Below are 15,956 nucleotides of genomic sequence, written 5' to 3'. Positions count from 1 at the left end.
AAGTTTTTGCCTTGGTGTTTCAGCACTGAAGGTTTTTAACATTCTGTATTTTAGGATGACTTTTGGGGACAGTGTAAGTAAATCATATTCTTATCTGTGAGTTAATATGTTCAAGGCAGTGTATTACCCTGTTTTTATAGGTAAGAGGTTAGACAATCTGTTGGAGATATTTAGTTGAGTTAAAACTTTAAAATGTATGTTTGAGTGTGTGAATGAAACAAAATGAGACTGTAAATAATTAAGCAAAGAGTCTGCTCAGAAACTGGAAGAAGGAGAGTATTTTGAGGGCCAGTAATAAGGCCTGGACTTTAGAAGTCTTTTTGATTTTAATAGTTAGATTTTATTTGATGACCAGTCCCAGGTCCACTTGAGATTACCAAAATCTCAGTAGACCAACTTTTAAAACACCGAGCCGAAAAGCTCGACCTTTCAAATGAGAGACATGTCAGAATGCCGACTTCTGAATGCTCGACGATGCAACTTGAGCAGAACAGGAAATCCACTATTATGGATGTTGTAATGTGATCTCAGAGTTGGTATCTATAAACAGCAGGCAGTTTGGGGGGGTGCAGCCCCTCCATGGGGATGCAGGGGGTGTTGCCCCCTGCAAAAATGTGAAATTTAAAGGTTTGTACAATAGTGTTTTTTTTATTTATAGTGTATGTTTTGTCTTAATAGTAAGGGTTTAGACTAGTTTAGATGATGGAAGACGTGTGGGTCAGAGGAACTAGGTCATTTTATTTGGAATGTTGTGTTTTTTTCTTTTGTATGTTGTCTGTGTGTGTTTTTCTTTTTTGCTGTAGGTAGATTTGTTGGGATTTTGTAGTGTTGGGATTATGTGTGTGTCGGGTATCTGAGGTGCTGGTTTTGTGTTGTGTCGGTGCTGTGGCCTCTGTGTTTTCAAAGTCAGTGTTGTGGGATTTCGCTTATGGGTAGTAGACCCCCAGTCCCATATAATGATAAAACCATATTACCAAGTTTTTAGATACGTCTGTTTTTGGATGCCTTAATTACCAAGTTTGTAATGAGTATGCGGTTTTGACAATGCTGTTTGAATTCTTGTGTATTTTTTTCTAGGAAAATTTTATAATGTCAGCACTGTTTATTTTTATGTATTTATTGACATTTGATTGCAGGGAATTCTGACTGGGAATTAGCCCATTTTCAGCAGAGGCCCAGGGAGAAAAGCTCCAAATTATTACAAAACATTTTAAGAACAGCAATTTTACAATTTTCAAAATTAGAACAAAAATATTTGCAGTTTAAATAATTATAACAAATTAGACATAATATAAAAATATTGGTTAAGAAATGATACAAGATATATGACAATCATTTAACATTTAGAGAAATTTTAGACAATTTGTAGAGAAATTAAAGGTAAATTAGTCTAATACAAATAGGAATTGCAATATGAAGTGAGGAAAACATAAGCTTATGGTGTATTTATAGAGAAAGTCAGGGAAGAGAATTAGATAACAGTAAGGAAGTAAGTGAACAAGGGAGAGTAAGTGGGTATATGGAATGAAATGCTTTCTCTCTGAACTCATTTTCCATTTGTTTCATGCTTTTTCTCTTCCTTTTATTTGTTTTCTTAATTCAAGTGTAATCTAAGATGTTAGATTTTTGGGTCTATATCAGAACATCGAAGTATTAAAACTTTGAAAGTTCTGATATCGAACACTATTCAGCGAACGCTAAGAATAGCGAAGCTGCAGAACAGTGTATTCTTTCCTCAGGAAAGAATTCGGTTGGCCATTTCTGTGGCTTTGCTATTCTTAGTGCTGTGGTGGAAAGTTATGGGTTGGGTTCAGAAAAGTGTGCGATTGTTTGTACGTTAGGGTTAGGGGCGGGTTAAGCAAGTTAGGGTTAGGGTGCAGGTTAGGCGTGTGTGCGATAGCGACAGACTTTAGGGTTAGGGGCGGTTTAAGTGAGTTAGGGTTAGGGCGCGGGTTAGGTGAGTGTGCAATAGTGACGGACCTTAGGGTTAGGGTTTGGGTTAAGGTAAGTAGGTAGATAGTAGTGTATGTTTAGTTTAGTGTAGCATTAGATGTAAAAATGTAAGTGTATGTGTGTGGTTGCTGTTTGTTTGATGTGCTTGTGTTGTGTGTATGTGTTTCGGAGCAGCAAAGTTTTTTTATGGGAAAAAAATTTGTTGTTCTGAATGTTCAATATTTTCATGTTTAGATGGTTTGGGGCCGTTGAAATAGCGTTCACTATTTTCATCTTTCGATAATGTGATATAAACGCAGATTTTCTTGCACTGTCATTTTCATTAAAGGGAATATTTATTTATTTATTTATTTATGTATTGATTGAATGATTGATTGATTGATTGATTGATTGATTGATTGATTGATTGGTTGATTGATTGATTGATTGATTGATTTTACATTTGTTAACTGGGAAATTCCGACTGGACCATGTCCAATTTCAGCGGAGGCCCGGGGAGAAAAGCTCCAGCATCAAGTTATACAAATTCAATACATCCAGCATAATACACAAAACAGGTTACATCATGTATGCTGAGCATACTAATATAACAAGAAATGAATAAAAACACTCCAGGTAAAAGAAGATATAGAACATAGGTAAAAGACAATACAGTACATCCAGCATAATACGCAAACAGGTTTTATCATATATGCTGAGCATAGTAATATAACAAGAAATTAATAAAACACTCCAGGTAAAAGAAGATATAGAACATGGGTAAAAATACAATGTCAGTTATACATTGGTAAGAGAAAAAAATTTATCAAGTAAGATCCTATAGTTAAAAGTACCCTTTGAGATGACCAAGCCTACAGGGGATCAGAGATCCAGCATGTGATCAGAGTGGAGTTTGGGGAGTTAATATTAGTATGGGTAGGGTTATGTGATGCAAGGGCATAACCAGGTACAAAGAAGGTGCGATTTGAGGGAGTTTTTGAATATGGATGTGGAGGGGGCAGTGGACACAGATAGGGGAAGAGAGTTCCAATTTCTGGCAACGGTGTGGGAGTAGAGCACTTTCCCTGCATTATTGTTAGCCTTGGTGATGGAGAGGACAGATTTTTCACTGGATCTTAGGTACTGGTTTGCAGTATAGACAGTAAGTAGGTTGGATAATGAAGGTTTTTTTTCAGGATATTTGAGAATATTGTAGGCTGTGCCCAGCTGGTAATAGTTAAGTAACTGTGGTAGCTCAAGCCATTTTAGTTCTTTTAGTGCAGCACTGTGATGGGTTCTATAGGGTGAGTTAGTAGCAAACTTGGCTATTTTATTGTAGCATGATTCTAGTTTGTCTAGGTCACATTGTCTGATTTGGGTAAAGATTGGTGCTGCGTATAATGGAGTTGAGAGGAGGTGGCTTTGTGCAAGAGTGACTCTTGCTTTTTGTGAGAGAAAGGACTTATGCCTGTATAGGGAGCCTAGTTTTTTGGGTATTAGGTTCATAGGTTCATAGCTTCATACTAGGCTATCTGCCCTAGGGCATTTATAAGCCTAGCCCAGAGTTTTTTCCTTACGCCACCCCTTTAGATTGAAGGATATTATGCCCATTATTTTGCTGTGCCTCTGTCAAGCAGTGACACTGATGTAATCCCTGGGGTATACCTGCGGTCTCCCATCCATTGGTCAAGATTTCTCTTGAACAAGGCCAGCGAGGTGCTTCGCCTCACATGTACCAGGATTTTGTTCCACAGCATAGGGAGCCTCTGGATGATGAATCTGTCCCTCCAGCACGTCCTATTTATGGCCGTGTCAAGGTTTAAGTCTCGTGCTCTTGTGGATCTGATGGACTTAGATTTTTTGAGGTGAAGCATGTTCATTAATTCCGGGTTTGACATGGCCTTGTAAGTCAGGCACAGGTCACCTCTGAGCAGGCGGTAAGCGACTGAGTAGAGCTGGAGCTTCTTCAGTCGGGCAGCATAGGACATATTTTTGAGACCCTTTATCCTTTTGGTGAGGAACTTTTGGGGCCTTTCCAATTGCTGCAGGTGTCGGGTCAGATACATTCCAAATGGGGCGTTATACTCAATCATCGGTCTGATGAGTGATGAGTACAGGGGGATGATGACTTCCCTTGACTTAGATGTGAAACCCTTCATGATCAGGTGGGCAATGTAGAAGGTCTTTCTAACTACTTTGGCTACGTGGGTGTCAAATGAAAGGTTACTATCAACCTGAGTCCCCAGGTCCCTGATAACTTCTTCTGTGCTTAGTGGATTGCCACCTATATGGTAGCTAGGGGTAACCTTGTTTTTCCCAAAGGGTATGACTATGCATTTTTTAGCGTTTAACTTTAGGCCATGGCTTTGGCACCAGTTATCCGTTTCTATGAGACCCTTCTGAAGGATATCTGTGTCTGATGTTTTTTCAACTATGGCGCCTAGTTTGCAATCATCTGCAAACTTTGTCAGCCATAATCCTCCTGTGTTTGCCTGAACTTCTGAAAAGTAGATGCCGAACAAGAGTGGACCCAGGATGGAGCCCTGTGGGACACCACTTGTGACAGGTTTGGAATCTGACATGGCGCCAGCAACTTTAACCCTGTGGGTTCTGTCACTTAGCCAGTTTGCAACCCATCTTGTGACGTATGGGTTTACATTTAAGCTGGTGAGTTTTTCTATGATGCCCGAGTGGGGTATCATGTCAAAGGCCTTTGCAAGGTCAAGATAGGCTGTGTGGACTGCCTTGCCCTCATCGATGGCCTTGGTGACTGTTTCGAAAAAGTCAACCAAGTTTAAAAGGCATGATCTACCCTTGACAAAGCCAAATTGGGTTTGATCCAATGTCTGCAAGTCCCCTATGTCTTTATTTATCAGTTCCATAATGATCCTCTCCATAGCTTTGCAGACCAGACTTGTCAAGCTGATGGACGGTAGTTTCCAGGGTCGGTGGAGGCACCACCTTTGTGCAATGGGACCACAGTAGCCGTACGCCATTCCTTGGGTACGTATCCTGAGGTGAGGTTAAGATTAAACAGCTGCCGTAACTGCGGGTTTAATTCCTCAATGAGCTTGTGGAGCACACAACCGGGGACACCATCTGGTCCCATGGATGCTGTGTTTTTTGCCTTGGAGAGAGCTGTTTTTACCTGAGCATTAGAGATGTTTGGGATGCTACAATCCTCTGGTATAGATATTTCTCCTTTTGGGGCGGGGGAGAAATTTGCACTGAACCTGTCAGCCAGTATGTTGGCAATGTCTGTAGATTCAGTGAACTTTACATCATTTTGAACCAGTTCTGAACATATCTGGGAGTTTCCTCCCAGGTTTCTAACATAACTAAAAAAAGCCTTGTGATTGTCTTTAGAGTCCGTGGCAATTTTTCTTTCAAAATTTGCCTTGGAGGATTTTATGAGAGATCTTAGCTTTTTACTTACTATGATCACGGGTGTCTTCCCTTTTAAGGATTTTGCTCTATCATGTAGTAGCTTCCTCCTTTTGTTGTAGAGCTTGTTTATGGCTGGGGTCCACCAGACTGGACGCCTGCCTTTGGTACAAAGAGTCTCTGTTTTGTTTGGGATTGCCTGATCCATATTAGTTTTATGGTATGTGAGATGTGAACATCAAAGTGGAGATTATTATCTATTTCAATGCCCAGACGTTTGGTGTGGTTAGAAGGGGAGATGGTGGTGCCGTCCTTAGATGTTATGGTAAAGGAGAGGTTTTTTTTAATCTATTAGGGGTAAATAGTAGCAGTTTTGTCTTTTTGGGATTTAGAATTAGTTGGATACCTGATATCCATTTTTCTACTGAGTTAAAGGTATCTTGAGTGAGTGTATGTAGGGTGGTGGGAGATGAGGCGGAGCAGATCAGAGTTGAATCATCCACATATTGTATGAGTGTGGCATGTTGTGTAGAGCTATTGAGGTTATTTGTGAAAATAGAGAACAATAGCAGGCCCAGTATAGAGCCCCGTGGGACTCCTATGGTGGTTAGAAGTTGTGGAGTTAGAGTTCCTTTCCACTGGACTGATTGTTGCCTGTCAGATAGGTAGCTTCTGAACCAGGCTATAGTAGAGGAGGTGAAGGATAATGATGTTAGTGAGTCTAGTAGAATGGAGTGGGAGACCATATCAAATGCCTTTGAGAGGTCTAGGAAAAATGGCTGATACATATTTGTTATCATTCCTGTGAAGGTTTATATAATTAGTGAAGGATAGAAGGGCTGTGGTAGTGCTGTGATGTGGACGGAAACCATGTTGTGTGTTAGATAGTAGATTGTGTGTGTTAAGAAATGTCATCACTTGCAAGTGGATGCATTTCTCAAGAATTTTGGATAAGGGGCAAATGATGGCAATAGGTCGGTAGTTGGAGAATTCGTAAAAATTACCTCCCTTATGTAGAGGAATGATGTGAGATACTTTCCAGAGTTTGGGTATGTAGGATTCTAGTATGGAGCAGTTGATAAGGATGGAGACATGATATGATAGGGAGTCACTAGCCATTTTTAGGTATGCAGCAGGTATGTTATCAGCTGCCATTGTGGTTGGCTTTAGTTTTAGGAGGAGTTTTTTGATAGTTGAGGTGGGCACTGGTGATAGGCTAAAAGAGGGGGTGGTATGGGATAGGTTAGGTTGTGATTGAGGTAGACTGTTTTTGGTTATTTGACTGGACAGGGATAAGATGGATTTAGTAAAATGGTTATTAAATTGAGAAGTTATGTCTAGGGTATTGTTAGTAAATCTGGGTGCTGGAGTTGTGGTTTTGCCTGGCTTTAGTAGGGAGTTAATGGCGTGCCAGAATTTTTGTGGATTATTTGAATATTTCCTTTGGGTGCTAAGAAAATAGTTTTGTTTGTTTACCTTGGATTCAGCCTTGGCCTTGTTTCTAAGCTGTTGATAGTACTGCCTGGAGCTAGGGGTTTTGTTAGTTTTCCAGATTTTCCAGGCTTTATCTATAGCTTTTAGTAAGGCTCTGGTGTTCCTATTTAGCCAGGGTGCGTAGTTGGCTTTAACTCTGATCTTTCTGCTGGAAGCTAGACTGTTAAGGATGTTAGAGAAGGTAGTATTGAAGTAGTCTACTGCCTGGTCTAAGGAAGTGTCCGTAGTGGTTCCCAGTTGCAGTGGCTCAGGACAGTATTTCGGTATTGTGGGGTAAGGTTACGGTCATCTCATACAAATTTGTAGACTACTGGTTTGGGGTGATTGGAGTGTTTATGGAGTAGGAAGGTGGGGAGATGATCACTTAGGTCATCTGGGAGACAGCCTACTGTATAGTTACAGGCTGCCCAGTCAGTGTTAAGGTCTCCTAGTAGGATTGTTTCCTGTGGTAGATTGTCCTTTGTCCAGTGTAGGATGTCTTCTATTATGAGTGAGTTGTTGCCTGGAATTATGTAGCAGCATATTATATTGATCTTGGTGTTTCTTATGGATAGGACAGAAAATAGGACTTCAGCATTTTGAAAAGTGGGTGGTGTGGTGTGCAGGAGCTGGAGGTTAAGGGTATTTTTAAAGAGAATGGCTACTCCTCCTCCTTTTCCGTTTGTTCTATCAGATCTAAGTGTATTATACCCTGGGGGTAGAAAGTCTTCGTCTTGGATACTGGGTTTAAGCCAGGTCTCTGTAATGGTGAGTATATCAGGGTTGTAGTGGGCTATGAATGCATGTTGGTCTGTTAGTTTGTTGGTAATACTTCTTATGTTGAGATTTAGGATTAGCAGATCAGGTCTTATACAGGTGATAAAGTGTTGAAGGACGTCAAAGTAGGGTAAGTACAACTGCAGGGGGTAATGCAGCCAAGTCTGTTGTAGCTCTTGGTTTAGGCTTTAATGAAGAGAATTCTGAGCTAGATTAAGTTTAAATATTCAGAACCAGGAAACATTTAAATAACTTTTTTTCTCATGACAGAGATATCATCTATGCTTAGAACGCAATAAAAACACATTGAATCCTACTTTCTAAATGAAGCTTGTTAAATCATGTGTTATCTACAAGAAAAAAAGTCAAAGCCGGAAGTTAACGGTAAACATCCATAAGGAGGCGTGCTGAGATTTATACAGACAGTTGACCACACCAATGAAGATTAAACGCACATATCATGCCTGATTTATAGATCTCTCCAGGGAGTTTTTATAATTTATTACAAGCATCAAGACTAAAAAGGAAAACGTAGCATCACTATCCATGAAGGGACATGAGGATAGCATAGTTAATATGTGTCCATTTTGGTAAAAATTAGAAACAACTATGACTGGATAAATTTAGTTCTGGTCTGGGGAAAGTCCACTTCCAAGGGGCAACAAGAAAGGTAGCCACTTAATTTCTTTTTAGGCTAAAGTAATGGCAATAAAAGTCCTAGCACACAGATCGTTTGAGTAAAAGGTGTCTTCTTATCGGAAATTAGAGTTACTGCCATGTCAGCATTGATTTCAGTATCACGTTAGTTATTTTATTTATTTATTTGTTTTGAAAACTGCTCATCACAGAAATGGAAAATGTAACTATTTAGATGGGAGTTTTCTTTTGGAGGTGAGTTTGATTTGCAGTCCTTAACAGATAAATGTGGTTTTTGCAGACTGGCTATAAGATTGTATTTCTTATCTACATCTAGCATTAAAGACTATGGGCCTTTGTTTGTCATTTGGTTCATATTGCTTGAGAGGTACTGATGAAATTGTTTTGGATTACAGGTTCTGGTATAGTGGGCTTGATCAACCGCAGGACAACTGAACTTTAAATCTTTTCCTTTCACTATACAACACGTTATAGCTAGATATCTCAAAACTGCAGTTATACCTTAGTTGTAAAGTTCTTTCCTGACCTCATTAAAAGATTTCCTTTTTCCTTAATAGGTTTGGAGTAGTTTCTTATCTAGTAGAATCTTAACCTGACACTTCAAAAGTTAAATTTTCTTTGTTTCTATGGTAATGCCTGAAGAATGAGTTTACTTCTAGAATAGATATGGCTGGAAACCCTACAATATTTCAGAGTTTAGCAAGACAACTTTTCTCAAAGTGACACATTTCCTGTCGGAGGTCTTCAAAGAGAGATGAATGATAAAATGATGGATTAATCTCTAATGAACAAAATGAATAACAAAATGATAGTTTAATCCATAATGAACAGCAGGAATTTGCATTGAAGCTTGCATGTTTTTAACCAGACAAGTTCTATCTACCTAAAGCTAGGACATTTGATGCCCTTGTGCTGGTCAAAACTTTTCTCCATTAAGAGTTTATTAGCAAACCATAGCATACGCTGTATATGGCTGACAATGAACAGCAGTTAGAACCAAATATGGAACATCTGACTGATTCAGAATTAGGAAAGAAGTACATCAAGGCTGTATATTGTCACTCTATTTACTTAAGTAACATGTGTATTTGTGTCATACACTGGGTTAGATTAATCAGATGTTACAATAAAAATTACCAGGAGAGATATTAATAATCTTAGATATGCAGAGGATATTACTCGAACATTTAGAAGTAAGCCTATTGATGAAGGTGAAACTAGACCATTCATAGGTTCATAGGTTCATAGGTTCATACTAGGCTATCTGCCCTAGGGCATTTATAAGCCTAGCCAGAGTATGTTTGGCTTTCGCCACCCATTTTAAATTAATTTTGCTATGCCCTTTTTCGAGGTTAGTATACTGTGCCTCTGTCTAACAGTGACACAAAAGTGATACCCGGGGTAAACCTACGATCTCCCATCCACTCATCAAGATTCCTCTTGAAGAGAGTCAATGAGGGACTCTGCCTAACCTGGACTGGGATTTTATTCCAGAGTGAAGGGAGCCTCTGGGTTATGAATCTGTCCCTCTAGCATGTCCTATTTATTTCAGTGCTGAGGTTCAAGTCTCTCGAGCACGTAGCTCGATGGGATTTGGATTTTTTGAGGTGCAGCATGTCCCTTAATTCCGGGTTGGACATGCCTTTATACGTCAGGCATAGATTGCCTCTGAGCAGGTGGTATGCCACTGAGTAGAGCTGGAGTTTCTTTAACCGGGCAGCATATGGCATCTGTTTGAGCCCTTTGATCCTCTTGGTGAGGTACTTTTGGGGTCTTTCCAGTTGCTGCAGGTGTCTGGTAAGGTACATCCCAAAAGGGGCATTGTACTCAATTATGGGCCTGATGAGGGATGAGTAAAGAGGCACAATGACCTTCCCTGATCTAGATGTGAATCCCTTCATGATTAGGTGGGCTATATAAAATGTTTTTCTAACCACTTTGGCCACATGGTTGTCAAATGAGAGATTGCTATCAACTTGGGTCCCCAGGTCCCTAATTACTTCTTCTGTACTTAATGGATTACTACCTATGTGGTAATTTGTGGGCACTTTGTTTTTGCCAAAGGGGATGACTATACACTTTTTGGCATTTAGCTTGAGACCATGGGTCTGGCACCAGTTGTCTGTTTCTATGAGGCCCTTTTGGAGGATGCTTGTGTCGGCTGGAGAGTCGATTATGGCGCCCAGTTTGCAATCATCTGCGAACTTGGTCAGCCACAGTCCTTCCATGTTGGCCTGTACCTCCAAGAAATATATACCAAACAAGAGAGGTCCCAGGACTGAGCCTTGTGGGACGCCACTTGTAACTGGTTTGGAGTCTGACATGGCTCCAGCAATTCTAACCATGTGGGTTCTGTCCTTGAGCCAGTTTGCAACCCATCTAGTGACATAGGGGATTATATTTAAGCTGGTGAGCTTATCTATAATGCCCGAGTGGGGTATTGTATCGAAGGCTTTGCGAGGTCCAGGTAGGCTGTGTGGACCACCTTCCCTTCGTCAATGGCCTTGGTGATGGTTTCAAAGAAGTCGACCAGGTTTAAGAGGCAGGATCTACCCTTAACGAAGCCGAACTGGGTAGGATCCAGTGTCTATAGGTCCCCAGTATCATTATTTATGAGGTCCATGATGATCCTTTCCATAGCTTTGCAGAACAAGCTAGTCAGGCTTATGGGGGCGATAGTTTCCAGGGTCTGTTGAGGCACCACCTTTGTGGAGAGGGACCACTGTTGCTGTACGCCACTCTTTGGGTACATATCCTGTAGTAAGGCTGAGATTGAACAGTAGTTTTATGTTTGGGTTTAGCTCTTCTTGGAGTTCATGTAGGATGCAGCCCGGGACACCGTCTGGTCCCATTGATGCTGTGTTTTTTGCTTTGGAGAGGGTGGCTCTTACCTGACCATCTGAGATGTCAGGGGGGCAGCACTCTGCTGGGATAGATATTTGCCCTTTTGGTGGGGAGGAGGGGAGAAGTTTGCACTGAACCTGTCAGCTAGGATGTTGGCAATGTCTGTGTGTTCGGTGTATTTTTTGTCATTTTGGACAAATTCTGAGCATATCTGGAAATTCCCACCCAGGTTCCTAACATAACTAAAGAAAGCCTTGTGATTATCCTTAGTGTCCTGTGCAATTTGTCTCTCGAAGCTGGCCTTAGACGATTTTATGAGTGCCTGTAGTTTTTTGCTAATACTGATCAGAGATGCCTTTCCTTTTTGGGATTTTGCTCTATCATGTAGTAGCTTCCTCCTTCTATTGTATAGTTTGTTTATGGCTGGGGTCCACCAGACAGGATGTCTGCCTTTGGAGGATTGGGTCTTGGTTTTATTTGGGATTGCATGATCCATGCATTCCTGAAGGTGTTCATAGAATGCATTTATAAAGGATTCTGTGGTCTGGGCCATATTTTCCACAGGCCCAGGGGCTTTGAAGGATTCCACCTCGGTTTTGAGGAGTGTGAAATTTGCTTTAGAGAAGATTTTCACTGTGGTTTTCTGTGCAGGGTGTGGGGTTGGGATGTGAATATCCAGTTGGATTAGTTTATGGTCTGATCTTACCAGTGAGGGATACACTTCTGGTCTGGAGCATAGAGTCCCCATGTTGGTGATGATCAGGTCCAGTATGTTTTCCCCTCTTGTGGGAGTGGTAACAAGTTGTTCCATAGCATTTGAGTTTATGAATTCTAGGAACCTTTGGGCTAGGGTGTTGGTGCTAGAGTAATGCTCCCAGTCTATGTTTGTTCAAAAGCTGGCTTGTTGTTCAGAATAACAATTAATTAAATTAAATTCATGTTATAGGTTCATAGGTTCATAGGATGATACCAGTCTATTGGCCCAAAGGCCCTTATAAGCCTAGCCAAGAATTTCACCCATGTTCCCTCAAAGTCAGCACTTGTTTCCCCTGTCCAGCAGGGACACAGGTGGTATCCCAGGGGTGTATTTTCTATTTCCCATCCAGTTGTCTAGGTTCCTCTTAAAGAGAGGTAGCGAGGTACTCTGCTTGACATGGAGAGGGAGTCTATTCCACAGATGGGGGAGTCTTTGGGACACAAATCTATCCTGCCAACAAGTTCTGTTAATGTCATTGACCAGGTTAAGGCCTCGCGTGCATGTTGCACAAGTGAAGTTTGACTTGCAGATATGCAGCAACTCCATCAAGAGTAGCTCTGAGATGGCCTTGTATGCCAGACACAGATCACCTATGAGCAGTCTGTATGAGAATGAGTAGAGAGACAGGGCTTTTAGCCTATCTGTATAGGATAGGTGTTTGAGATCCTGGATTTTCCTGGTCAGGAATCTCTGTGGTCTCTCTAACTGCTGCATGTGCTTGGTAAGGTGCATGCTGAAGGGGGCATTGTACTCGATAATGGGTCTGATAAGGGAAGAGTACAAGGATGTTATGACCTCCTTGTTCCTGGATCTTTTAGGCCTATCAATTTTTTACAAATAGATAGAAAAGTATAGTCAGTGATAGATCTGTAACTAGCGAGGGCAGCCATGAAATTAAAAGATGCTTGCTTCTTGAAAGAAATTTAATGGCATATCTAGATAAGATTTCAAAGAGCAGAGACATCACATGGTTATCAAAGAAACAAATAGATGAAACTATTATTTTAACACATAGTTATAAAAAGTGGACTGTAATAAGGCTGTGCACTGCAAAATTGATGTTTTTGAACAGCAGTGTTAGATAAAACTTTTTAGAATTTCATAGACTAAAAGAAGATGAAATTAGTCAATATTAAAAAAGCAAAACCAGACTGTTCACTGTAAAGTCTAAAGACAAGATATACTTATGTTGAGAAATACTTATGTCGGGAACAACTAAAGTCAAAAACAGAAGGGGACATCAGACGCTAAGATGGATGGATGGCATTACTGATTTGGTAAATATAAATTTGCAAGAACTTGAAGAAGCACTTGTCGACAGACAGACCTGGTGTTCAAATGTCATTACGATCACAAAGAATCAAATAAATGATCAAATGACAACAGAGTTCCTGGCTATACCCATTTTTAATAGGCTATCCCTCTCTGCCCTTTGTGCAGACCCTAACTCACTGCAGCTTCTCCTTCATGACTCCATTTCTCCACCTTCTCATGCTTACTTAACTGCATTAGTAAAATAATGCCCCACCTTATTCTACATCCACCACTCTTTCTGTTAAATAAAACTTCCTTAAATCTAATCTGAAATATCACTCTGTACCAGGGGTGGGTAAATGGAAAAAAATTTACTCAGTTAATGCATTTAAATGTAATGATGTCATAAATACACATTTTCAACAGAAAGACTTTCATATTGATAATAATAAATAATCCTGTTTTCAATTGTTTACCAACGTACATAACTAAAAACAGACATGCTAACAATGGACTTGAAAGGGACACAATGCAACATTGTAAGAAAGAGGAGTAAATGTAATATTAATGTTGATAACCTGCTGAGTTAAGATATCAGTCAGTAAGGATAGTGGATATATTTGGGTCTAGTTACATACACTGCAGTTATTGAATATGACATGCATATACAGGGATGTATATGTGATAACTGGCTGTTGTGCTGTATCCTCCACTTCATCCTTTATAAACAAGGTATGACACATACAGTTGCTGTGTCATGCACAGCAGAAAAGGACATGTTTTACCATCTGTTGTCACTGGAAAACCACAGATCGGGTGGTGTATTACATTTACACATGTATTAGACCAGCATGTGTTTTATACTCATGTAAATCATAAACAGTAATATAATAGCACTCAAAATACCCAACTGACAAATAACAACAGGTCTGACAATACAGTAGTTCAATGTCTTCATTTCTAAATGGACTGTATCTCGAAGAAGCTAGAGATGATGGAAATGAAGTGCCTGAGAAGGGTGGTAGGATGCATACTGTGGGACAGATGAAGAAATGAGGACATAAGAGCAGAAGCCAAAGTAGCTCCAATTGCAGAAATTATCAAAGAGAACAGACTATGGTGGTTTGAACATATGCAGAAAAGCAGAAGACAATCTGGTGAGAAAGATTTGGGACAGACAGGAAGAATGTAAGAGGAAGCGAGGACATACAGCAAAGAAGTGGATGGATTGTGTGAAAGAAGATCTGTGACAGTCAGGCATGAGTACTGAAGAAGGCAGGAATGTGGCACTAAACTGAGAGAGTTGACAACAGTTAACATGATACCCTGACCTCATGCAGAAAAAAATCGGAAAAAGGGGGCTGATGATGATGAAGATGATGATGATGCATTTACTACATGATTATAATGGGCATGCCCCCAAGACTTTACAGAGAGCACTGCCATAACAGCATGTAAATAACACAAACACACAAGAAAGCATCCAAACACAGGCCCAATCATACTTTATGATTATCTGACATCATGGCATGCAGGAAAAGACATTGGGCCGGATTCACGAAACCTCCGTGTAAGACTTAATATGTCTTACTCGGAGGCTGCAGTTCAACGGTATGACGTCAGCATGCCATGCATATTCATGAGGGCATGCTGAATCATACCCAAGTCTAACACGGTCCATGTAGGAAAGTAGGGGGCGTGTCCGATTGCCAAGTACAGCAAAGGGACACGCCCCCAGAAGAGTCAAAGTCCTGAAAGTAAACACCCACGAGCAAGTCCGCTGAAATGTCAAGGAACACAACACCACACATCCCCACAGATTAAACCCTACTGAAAATATGTAAAATGTAAAAATAGCAGTTTCCTTTTTTTTTATTTATAACTTCCAAAATGTTTGCCCGCATTTGTGCTCGTTTGCGCGGGTATGCCCTTCGCTCAACCACAGTTAGCAGATATGACATTGAAAAGCATATAAGATCTACATATGCAAATCAAGCAAAGTAGCAATAGTGTAGCAGTACAGATGTAGCCCAAAGAATAGGTAGTCATGGTTCAAGCCCCACAACATCCCCCTCAATCTTTCTTTAAATAAGTATGAAACAATTCCCCGATATATATAAATTTAATTTAAGTAAAATGTAATGAAATGGCCCATGTATTTCTGAACAAAATCTATATTATGTATATATAAAAAGGATCATAATTGCCCGTAGCTGAGCAGTGCTTTAACAAGCTTAATATGAGTGCCTGTAGCTGAGCAGTGCTTTAACAAGCTCAATGAGTGCCCGTAGCTGGGCAGTGCTTTACACAGCTTAATATGAGTGCTTATGGCTAAATAACCCGTTACCCAGCGTAAGCCGTTTGTGCAGAGGTGCGCAGCGCGCCAACCAGCTTACTGTCAGGCAATGTTGGGCAAGCTGTAGCAAAGTTGCTTTTACACAGGCACACCTACTAGCCTGTCTAAATAAAAAAGCAATGGCAAGGATCAAACCCGGGATACTGTGCACCATAGCCAAAGTACTGAACCACTAAGCCATGACAGTTGTACTGAGAAATACAGTATTACCATACATATAGGAATGAATGAAAATATAACCATGACAAAGCAGGTTTGCTGTAGGCAGAGAAATATCCAAAATGGCCAATCACAGATAAGTGCAGGAAAACCAGCATATATAAGCCCCATAGGCGGGAATACACACCATAACTGATTGTGGTACCCATTTGCAGTCAGGATGGCAGGTGCAGGAGAGGGAAATCGCTTTAGAGCACAAAGGTGGGGTGTTGAGGAGTCAAAATATATGGTTTGGCTCCTAGTCCATGATCATGAAGTGCAACTCATGCAGGGCCAAGTTCACTGGGGAGCGTATAAGGCAGA

This window comes from Protopterus annectens, chromosome 2.part2 (assembly GCF_019279795.1).
Source record: "Protopterus annectens isolate FY-2018-M chromosome 2.part2, PAN1.0, whole genome shotgun sequence".
NCBI lineage: Eukaryota > Metazoa > Chordata > Ceratodontiformes > Protopteridae > Protopterus > Protopterus annectens.
Note: the sequence above shows the minus strand (reverse complement) of the source record.